The sequence below is a fragment of the Mus musculus genome, chromosome 5 (assembly GCF_000001635.26).
Source record: "Mus musculus strain C57BL/6J chromosome 5, GRCm38.p6 C57BL/6J".
Classification (NCBI taxonomy): domain Eukaryota; kingdom Metazoa; phylum Chordata; class Mammalia; order Rodentia; family Muridae; genus Mus; species Mus musculus.
This window is the reverse complement of record NC_000071.6, coordinates 21096450-21106228: the sequence shown is the minus strand read 5'-3', so window position 1 is coordinate 21106228 and position 9779 is coordinate 21096450. Positions and strand designations below refer to the sequence as shown.

The following is a 9779-nucleotide window of genomic DNA, read 5'->3' as shown; positions in this document are numbered from 1 at the left end:
CCGGGCCATACCATTTATTATCAAGGACATTTTTCCATTTAGCCATCTCATTGGGCCTATCTGGCTCTGAACAATGACGTTCAGCCGCAGTATGGCCATGAACATCAATATTTAAAAAATTGAGTGTAAAGAGTGCCATAGACACAGACACTCTTGGTGCTCGGGGTAAAATCTCTTCAATTCCCCTCTTTTGCTTTATAAGATAGGCTTTGAGGGTGCGATGCGCACGCTCAACAATACCCTGTCCTTGAGGGTTGTATGGAAGTCCAGTCAGGTGGGTTACGTCCATCTGACGGCAGAACTGTTGGAATTTTTGAGACGTATAAGCTGGTCCATTATCAGTCTTAAGGAGTCTGGGTTTCCCCCAAGCACTCCATGCCTCAAGACAATGTTGAATCACATGTGAGGCTTTTTCTCCGGTTAACGGAGAAGCAAACATGATGCCAGAACATGTGTCAATGGACACATGGAGATATTGAAGTTTTCCAAAGGAAGAAACATGTGTAACATCCATTTGCCAGACCTGTAGAGGTCGAATACCGCGTGGGTTAATTCCCACATGAGGAACTGGCAAGAACTCACAGCAGCTTTGACATTGAGTAACAATGTCACGGGCTTCTTTTCTTGTCAGGGAGAAACGACTGCGTAATGTTTCAGCCGTCACATGAAAATTGTTATGAAAATTTCTTGCAGCCTCTACCGGGGATGATAGGGCAGCAGCCACCACTTTAGTGGCCTTATCTGCCAAATCATTTCCCAGAGCCATGGGGCCAGGTAGGCCTGAATGGGCTCTAACATGAGTAATATAAACAGGAAATCTTCTAGATAACAAAACTAATTGTATCTGCTGAAAAATATTGGCAACTCTACTGGAAGGCTTAATCACTCCAGCCACTTCTAAAAGATTTACTGCATTAACCACATAACAGGAATCTGACACAATATTAAGGGGTTCTAAAAAGGTTTTTAAAACTTCTAAAACCACTAAACATTCTACCACTTGAGGTGAATTTTCATTATATTGTTTGGATACCACTTTACCATTAGCCACATAGGCACCTATGCCAGTTTTTGATCCATCAGTATATACCACAATCCCATTTTTAAGTGGGTTTCTTACTGTTATTTGTGGAAAAACAACAGATTGATTTTGGGCAAACTGTAAGATTGGATGCTTTGGATAATGGTTATCTATTTGTCCTGAAAAGGAGGTAACTAAAACTGCCCAATCATTAGATGTGGCTGCCAAGGTTTGAACCTGTGCAGCGGTATAAGGTACAATTAAAAGATATGGACTTCGCCCAAAGTGGGTGATTGCTGCTTTTAGACCTTTAAGGGCAAGCTGTGCAATTGCATCAGGATACCAATCTATTATTTTAGCTGGGGATACGTTTGGATGGATCCACAACAATGGCCCATTCTGCCACAAAACTGCAGTTGGCAATTGTGCTGTCTTAAAGACACACAAACTGAAAGGCTGCGAATCCTCAATACGTTGTAATTGTGCATTCTGTAAGGCTTTTTCCACTTTTTGTAAGGCCTGGTTAGCAGCTAGAGTAAGAGTCCTAGGGGAGGAGATATGAGGATCTCCTTCTAAAATACCAAACAAAGGCCTTAACTCAGCGGAAGGAATCTTTAAAAAAGGTCTGAGCCAATTAATATCTCCCAACAGCTTTTGAAAATCATTTAAGGTATGGAGGTGATCTCTTCTTATCTCTACCTTTTGGGGCACAATCTTATCTGGGGACACCACAGAGCCCAAGAATTGTCCTGTATCAGAAATTTGGACCTTTTCTGTGGCTATCTGTAAACCCCACTGACTTAAAGTTTTAAGTAGAAAAGGATATGCCTTTTGTAGCATGGTAAGGTCTTTATGGCACAGGAGGATGTCATCCATGTAAAGGAGCAAAATTAAAGAGGGGAATTGTTCCCTCACTGGCAAAAGAGCTTCTTGCACATAAAGTTGGCACATTGTAGGACTATTGGACATTCCCTGTGGTAAGACCTTCCATTGATACCTCTTATCAGGTTCCATGTGATTAATAGAGGGGATGGTAAAGGCAAATCTGGGCCTATCTCTTGGACACAAAGGTATAGAAAAGAAACAATCTTTAATATCTATAATAATTAAATTCCAGCCACGTGGTAAGGCGGAAAGTACAGGGAGACCCCTCTGTACTGGGCCAAATAAGTTCATTTGCTCATTAATGGCTCTGAGGTCATGGAGCAGTCTCCACTTTCCTGACTTTTTCTTAATTACAAAAATTGGAGTATTCCAAGGTGAGGTAGATGGCTCAATATGGCCTAGTTTTAATTGTTCCTCTACCAGTTGAATCACAGCTTCCAGTTTTTCAGAGGATAGGGGCCATTGAGGAACCCACACTGGATTCCCCGTTTTCCATGGTATGGGTCGTGCTGCCCCAATGGCCGCTATGGAAAACCCAGACCCTGTCTGTCTTGGTTTCCATTAGGTAAGATAGGCTCTATCCTTCCCTGTTCTTGATGTCCTAACCCTTTTCCTTCTTTATAACCCATCTTTGCCATGATATTTTTTGCTTTAGTTGAATACCCTCCCGATGGGGCGTTTTCATTGGACAAAATAAGGCCCAAATGCTGCATAATATCCCTTCCCCAGAGGTTAACCGGGAGTGGGAGCACATAAGGTATGAATTTCCCTTGCTGTCCTTCAGAGGATTCCCACGTCAAGGCAACGGAGCTTATAGTGAGACATGATTGATATCCTAGGCCCTGTAATGAATGAGATGACTCTGTGGTGGGCCATGCTTTGGGCCACCAATGTGTAGAAATTATACTTTTATCTGCTCCGGTATCAAGGATGCCTTCAAACTCTTTTCCGTTGATCTTAAGGCAGAGCTTAGGTCTATTATTCAAAGATACAACCAAATAGGCAGAATCATTTCCTGAGGAGCCCATTTTCTTTATCTCAGGTCCTGCAGATTTTTCCCTGGTATTATCAGGGAGGAGCAGCAGCTGAGCTATCCTATCTCCTTTACTAATAGAAAAAACGCCTTTAGGGCTTGAGCACAGGACCTGTATTTCAGGGGAATGTTGACAATCCATAACTCCAGGGTGGACTACTAAGCCCTGCAAGGTGAGTGAACCCCGGCCGAGAATAAGGCCCATGGTTCCCGGGGGCAAGGATGGTATAGGCTCCACTGGCACCGGCTGAATACTCATTTGAGGCATTAATAGGAAGTCGGAGGCGGCACGCAGGTCCACCCTTGTGGGTCTTCCTGGGTCGCCTCTCTGACTGCTTCCTGGGTCCTGACAAACCGGTTCCCATATCTTTGAGGGCCCTGGGACCGAGGGCCCGATGACCCGTTTTTTGGCACATAAGCTGATTGACTATCAGGTGGGGGAAGGACTCTGCCCTTTATATCCCTCACAGAGCGACACTGGTCGGCTCTATGATAACCCTTGCCACACTTAGAGCAAAGAGTGAGAGTCCCTCCCTGTTTATCTGGAGCTCTGCAATCTTTCTTAAAATGCCCAGGCTTTCCGCAATTAAAACATGTCCTCTGATCATTTCTGCCCATGGAGCGGTTCTGAGATTGAAGGATGGCGGCCGCTAAGCCTGCATTGGTGAGAGGTCCCCCAAGCTCTCGACAGACCCTGAGCCAGTCTTGTAAGCCTTTGTTCTTTCTTGGGGCTATGGCCGCTCGGCACTCCTTTGTGGCTTGCTCATAGATTAGCTGTTCTACCAGAGGCGCGGCTTGCTCTGAATCTCCAAAAATACGCTCTGCTGCCTCTGTCATTCTGGCCACAAAATCTGAGAAGGATTCCTGAGGTCCCTGGATAACTTTTGTTAATTGACCAGTGGTTTCACCTGCTCGGGAGAGCGCCTTCCAGGCCCTAATAGCCGTGGAGGAAACTTGGGCATAAGCTCCCCAATGGTAGTTTGTTTGATCAGCAGAATAAGCTCCCTGACCCGTTAACAAGTCAAAAGTCCAATCTCTCTGCTCTGGAGTCAAAGCAGCTGCGTTTGCTCGGGCCTGCGCTTGTGCAGTTTCATGCCAAAGAGCTCTCCATTCCATATATTTGCCCATACTAGGGAGAGCGGCTTTTACAACCGTTTGCCAGTCGGCAGGAGTTAGTGCCATGCCGGCAAGCCTGTCTAACTGCACCAAGGTAAAATTAGCATTGGTTCCATATTTACGGACCGACTCGGCGAGTTCTTTAATTTGTAAGTATTCTACCGGAGCGTGGACACGCCCACCCTCGGCTCCTTCAAAGACTGGAAATGCCTGTTGTATTTTCCTTTGTTCCTCTCTGGGAATGAATGAGTCTGCGCACTGCCTCTCTGCGCATTGCCTCTCTGCGCAGGGCTGACGCACTACGCAGGGCGGGGACTCCGCATAGGGCGGACCTTGAAGCCGACTGCCCTGAGGCCAATCAGCAAACTGGCCTTCGCCAGCCGCTTTTGGCTTCCTTAACTGATTAGCTAGCACTTTACCTGGCTGGTACCCTTTTTTCTCATAATGAGCTGCTTCTTCCTCCCAGTCTGTTTCCTCAGAGGAGAATTCTTCATCTGCTTCAGAGCTACTAAGAGCTGGCTTCCTGAGCTCATCCAGTGACGAGTATCTCCTAGAGACCTCCGCTAATCGATCTTTTTTCTTTTCTTTTTTCTTTTCCTTCCTTCTAATCTCTCCCCAGGTATTCTTACCTGACCTAAACTTTTCCTCGGGTTCAAGACCCTTGGAAAGGCCTGTATACTTATTTTGTGTACCATATTTTCTCTTTGCTCCTACTCTCTCTCCCCGCTTTACTTCTGATAGATTGTCCTGAATTTCATCTAGAATCCTCCCTGCCTTAACCACTTGATAACATGTGAAAAGGAACAAAAGGGCTTCTAACACTAGAAAAAATTCAAGGCCAAACATTTTCCACTTTACTTCTGATAGACTGTCTTGAATTTCCTTAGAAAGTTCAAGACCAGACTTACCTCGTAAAGTTGTACTCACTGGTACTCTCGTTCCCCAGCTGAAAAGTTCTGAATTCATACAGTTGAATCCTTCTTAACAGTCTGCTTTACGGGAACCTTTATTACCGCGACCCGCAGTTCTGGTTCTGGAATGAGGGATCTTCCTTGCGCCAGTCCCGAGTTTTTTCTCGTCCCGGAATTCGGCACCAATTGTTATTAAACGCGTTCTCACGCCCGGCCAGGAAGAACACAGCAAACCAGAATCTTCTGCGGCAAAACTTTATTGCTTACATCTTCAGGAGCAAGAGTGTAAGAAGCAAGAGAGAGAGAAAACGAAACCCCGTCCCTATTAAGGAGAATTATCCTTCGCCTAGGACGTGTCACTCCCTGATTGGCTGCAGCCCATCGGCCGAGTTGACGTCACGGGGAAGGCAGAGCACATGGAGTGGAGAACCACCCTCGGCACATGCGCAGATTATTTGTTTACCACTTAGAACACAGCTGTCAGCGCCATCTTGTAACGGCGAATGTGGGCGCGGCTCCCAACACCATTGCATACACCAGCAAGATGTTGCTGAAAGGACCCAGATATGGCTATCTCTTGTGAGACTATGCCGGGGCCTAGCAAACACAGAAGTGGATGCTCACAGTCAGCTATTGGATGGATCACAGGACCCCCAATGGAGGAGCTAGAGAAAGTACCCAAGGAGCTGAAGGGATCTGCAATCCTATAGGTGGAACAACAATATGAACTAACCAGTACCCCCCCCCACCCCGGAGCTCGTATCTCTAGCTGCATATGAATCAGAAGATGGCCGAGTCGGCCATCAGTGGAAAAAGAGGTCCATTGGTCGTGTAAATTTTATATGCCTCAGTACAGGGGAATGCCAGGGCCAAGAAGTAGGAGTGGGTGGGTAGGGGAGTGGGTGGGGGAGCGTGTGGGGGACTTTTGGGATAGCATTAGAAATGTAAATGAAATAAATACTCAATTAAAAAAAAACACACAAAGTAAGGAAATGAACACTCCTTGATATTAAATGCTAAGAGGCATTACTTACTTATGACTAATTGAATTTTATGATCTAATAAAATACCTTTGAAAGACAGGATGGGGGGTTGTGTATGTGGTACACAACTTTAATCCCAGCACTCAGGATGCAGAAGCAGGAGGGTCTCTGAATTAGAAACCAGCCTGAACTACAGAGCAAGTTCCAGGGTAGCTAGGGCTACACAGAGAAACCCTGTCTCGAAAAACCAACCAAACAACCAAACAAACGAACAAAACTTTGGTTTATTTTAAGTATACTCTCTGCACATTCTGCATAGTTCCAAAACTTTTACATGCCTGAGATATTTTAATATTAGCCCATTTTGCACACGAGGAAACTAAAGCAAACAACTCAGTGACTCACTTCAGGTTTCATACGTTATAAGTGAACCCAGATTGACCTGCATTTCAAACCTGCTTACTCTAATATATCATGTGCAATTAAATAATGGAAACTCTCTATGTGCTATCCACAACTAAGTATATGTTATAAATTATTATACGGTCATAGAGTGAGTTGTTTATTTTGGATGGTATCTTGTCATGTGACCTGGGCTGATCAGGAGTTCTCTGTAGTCTGGCCAACTTGAAGCTTGTAGTCCTTCTACCTCAGCCTTTAGAGTACTATATAGGCACTATGTAGGCATAATAGGCATGTGCCACCATGACTGGCGAAAAGCATACTTTAAAAAAAGCACTGAGATGGGTACACATTCCCAGTATTGAGACACACAGATGCACACTAGCACATGCACGCACACACACACACACATACACACACCTTAGATATTAGATTCTCTTTCCCCTCCTGCATTCTCTTTTCCTAGTCTTATTCCTTATCTATGTATTTCTTCACATTTAGAATGTAGTCTTCTTTTCCTCCTATGTCAAGAGAAATTTGTACATTCATTACAGTCTTAAAGGATTGGTCCTGAACCTTTGCTTCTTAGCAATTTTATTAATGCTTTGAGTGAAGAGAATTAAAAGTAATCCAGAATTATAGGGAGTAGCTTCAACCTTTAAAAAAATGCATTCAAATGCAAGCTTCCAACAAGATAGAAATGAGTGGATAAGAAATAACATTCTGTGAGATTCTTATAGGGGCTGGGTTACCTGGTCCTCCATGAATTTCTTGGACATAAGTATTATCCCAGAATCTTCTCTCTCTCTCTCTCTCTCTCTCTCTCTCTTCCCCCCCCCCCACTTCTGCCAGATGTCCCGGCTTCTAATGCTGCCTCAGTTCATTGGCCAACACCATTTTATTGACAGATGATGTTTCTGTACAGTATAAGAGATTCTCTCCACATACAGTATATCAAGAATGAACAAAAAAGACTAAAGGATTAGGAAAAGTCCTAAATATGCATAAGAAATAACCCATTTAGGAATAAGCATAATGTTGTTATGTATTAGCAGTGTAAACTTTACCATGAGATACACCATCCTTCATTTTGCCATTGGTTAGATCTTAGCTATAGTAATGTTTCTATGTTGCCTTTGCACATTTAAAATGTGTTCATTTTAAGGAAGCCCTGGAATGTAGGAAGCCAACTCTAAGATAGCGCTGGGTTCCAGGTGTGCCATTGTCATAAACATCAGCGCAGGTGTAAGCCGAATCTGGTGCCAACCCCTCCCGAGCGGGTGCATGCAAATTAGGTGCCGGCAGACTGACCAATCCCAGGGGCCCACAGAGCCTTCTCCTGTGCTGGGGTGCATATAAGCAGTCCTCCCTGGGTGCCCGGGGTCCCTGTAGTAGCATTGAGGCATTCCTGCAATAAAGGCTGTTGAGAAGAATCTGACCATGTTGTGTCTTCCTTGCCGGCCGAGGTGGACACAACATCTGGTGGCCCGTATAGGGACCCAAGGACAACGACCTCACAGATTCAGAACTTTTCAGCCAGGGAATGGCAGTGCCGGTAAGTCTCCCTAATTGATCCCCAGCTAAAGGGGGATATGTTTTTTCCTCCTATAGACCCAGCGTGGGTAGCTTTCATCCTAGTTTCGTTTTTTTGTAGTTTATGGCCTTTGCATTTGTTTGAACTGTCACAGACCTGGACATGAGTGTCCATCTAGTCATCTCTTGTCTGCTTTGCAAGATCTGCTTGGTCAGCGGAAGCTCAAAATCGAAAGAAAAATATTAGCAAGTTTTCTGTCTGAAGTTGACTGCGTTGCGCCCTGGTTTTTGCCTACCAGATCCCTAACTTTGGGATCGTGGGATAATTTGGGGAGAGATCTAGAAAGAGAAGCTGAAGAAGGATCAGTAAAACCAGGAGTGAAACTGCTTTGGTGCATGGTGCGTGCTTGTTTAGAGGACAATCGATGTGTAGAGGCAGTCAAGACAGGTCAGAAAATCCTTATAGAGCAACAAGAGAGTATGTCAGAAGAGGAGAAGGGCTTAAAAGGAAAAAAGAAAAAGAAAGGAGAAAAAGAGAAAAGACATAAAAAGGGGAGAAAAAGAAAAACCATAGAAAAGTTTAAGATGATAAGGAGCTGTTTGGAACATGAACACTGTTGCGGGACAAGTTAACAAGTTAAGGTTCCTTTCTTCCTTTCTTACAAGTTAAGGTTCCCGACTTTGGGACAAGTTAAGGTTCACAGTTTTGGGACAAGTTAAGGTTCACGGTTTTGGGACAAGTTGCACCAAGCACCATGGGGAATTGAGGTTTGCAGAGGAACAGTGGGTTTTACTAAAAGGAGTTTTGTCGGTCTGGAAGTTAGTGAGAAATTGCATAGAAATAAAGATGTGGCGCAGAACTCCAGAGATGTAATGAGGCGCTGAATCAGGTGAGAGAGGAGCGCTCTCAATTGGTTTGGGGGAGAGGGTCTGTTTGTTTTCCCCAGGATCACTGAAAAACAGCTGTGGGTCCCAGAACAGCTGACCAGAGCAATTCAAAACAAGCAGAGCTATGAGGACGTGGATGTTCCTGTGGCTGGGAATGCTCCTGCTAGTGAGAACTGAAGAGCTACGTTGGGGAATTATGTCTGTGTTCCTGAAACCCATGCCGTTGACACATTCAAGTGTTTCCTCAATTCTTTACATCTAATGCTTCGCTACAATTGCCTTTTTTCTATGCTGCTTCAGCAAAAGGGATTGTTGTGTTTTCAGATGATTCAAAATATTTCACAGATGAGTGATTGTGTTCAGCTGTATCTACTAAAGCTAATGCTACCTGGAGGAGTGTTCCTGATTCCCTTCCACCTTGGGCAGTGAATGTGGGGTGGAGATATTATTATAATATGTGCTGGAATGCATCTGAATATCATTTAGCTGTTGTGATTAGGGTGCCTTGCTTTGTACCTTTGCCTGTTCAAGTTACTTTGTTTACAAACTGCCGTGGCTGTGAATAATTTATCGGCGGGTGTTTCAGAGGCTTTGGATTGCTCACAGCTGTCTCCCGCTTGAAAGAGTGGGCCAGAATTGATGGACTTGCCCTGAGTCTGATATTAATCAGCATCCTGGCCTTCTGGTGCACCTGTTGCATGCAGAGTCATCAGCGGGAGCCCAAGCCTTGATGTTACCCTATGTTGGGATGGGATTGGTGGTCCTCCTGGGATGTGGTTTCTACCTTTGACTCGTGTGTCGCCTTAAGAGAGATCATGCCAGATACAAGGCTGTGGTATATCAGGCCATGATTGCCGTTGAAGATGGCACATCTCCCAATATTTGGCTGGCCTCTTTGAAAAATTAAGAGTTCGCCCTAGGTCAATTGGCAGTTGTAGTCACACAGATCCACGGTATCCAGAGATGGGCAACTTTCCTTGTGCACAGACCAACCTAAGACACGGGGC

General features: G+C 44.7%; 1 pseudogene; it reads right to left on the bottom strand.

The window, feature by feature from the left end:
• Gm52774 lies at positions 1 to 4301 on the bottom strand (annotated as a pseudogene).
• Positions 4302 to 9779: the final 5478 nt, after the last annotated feature.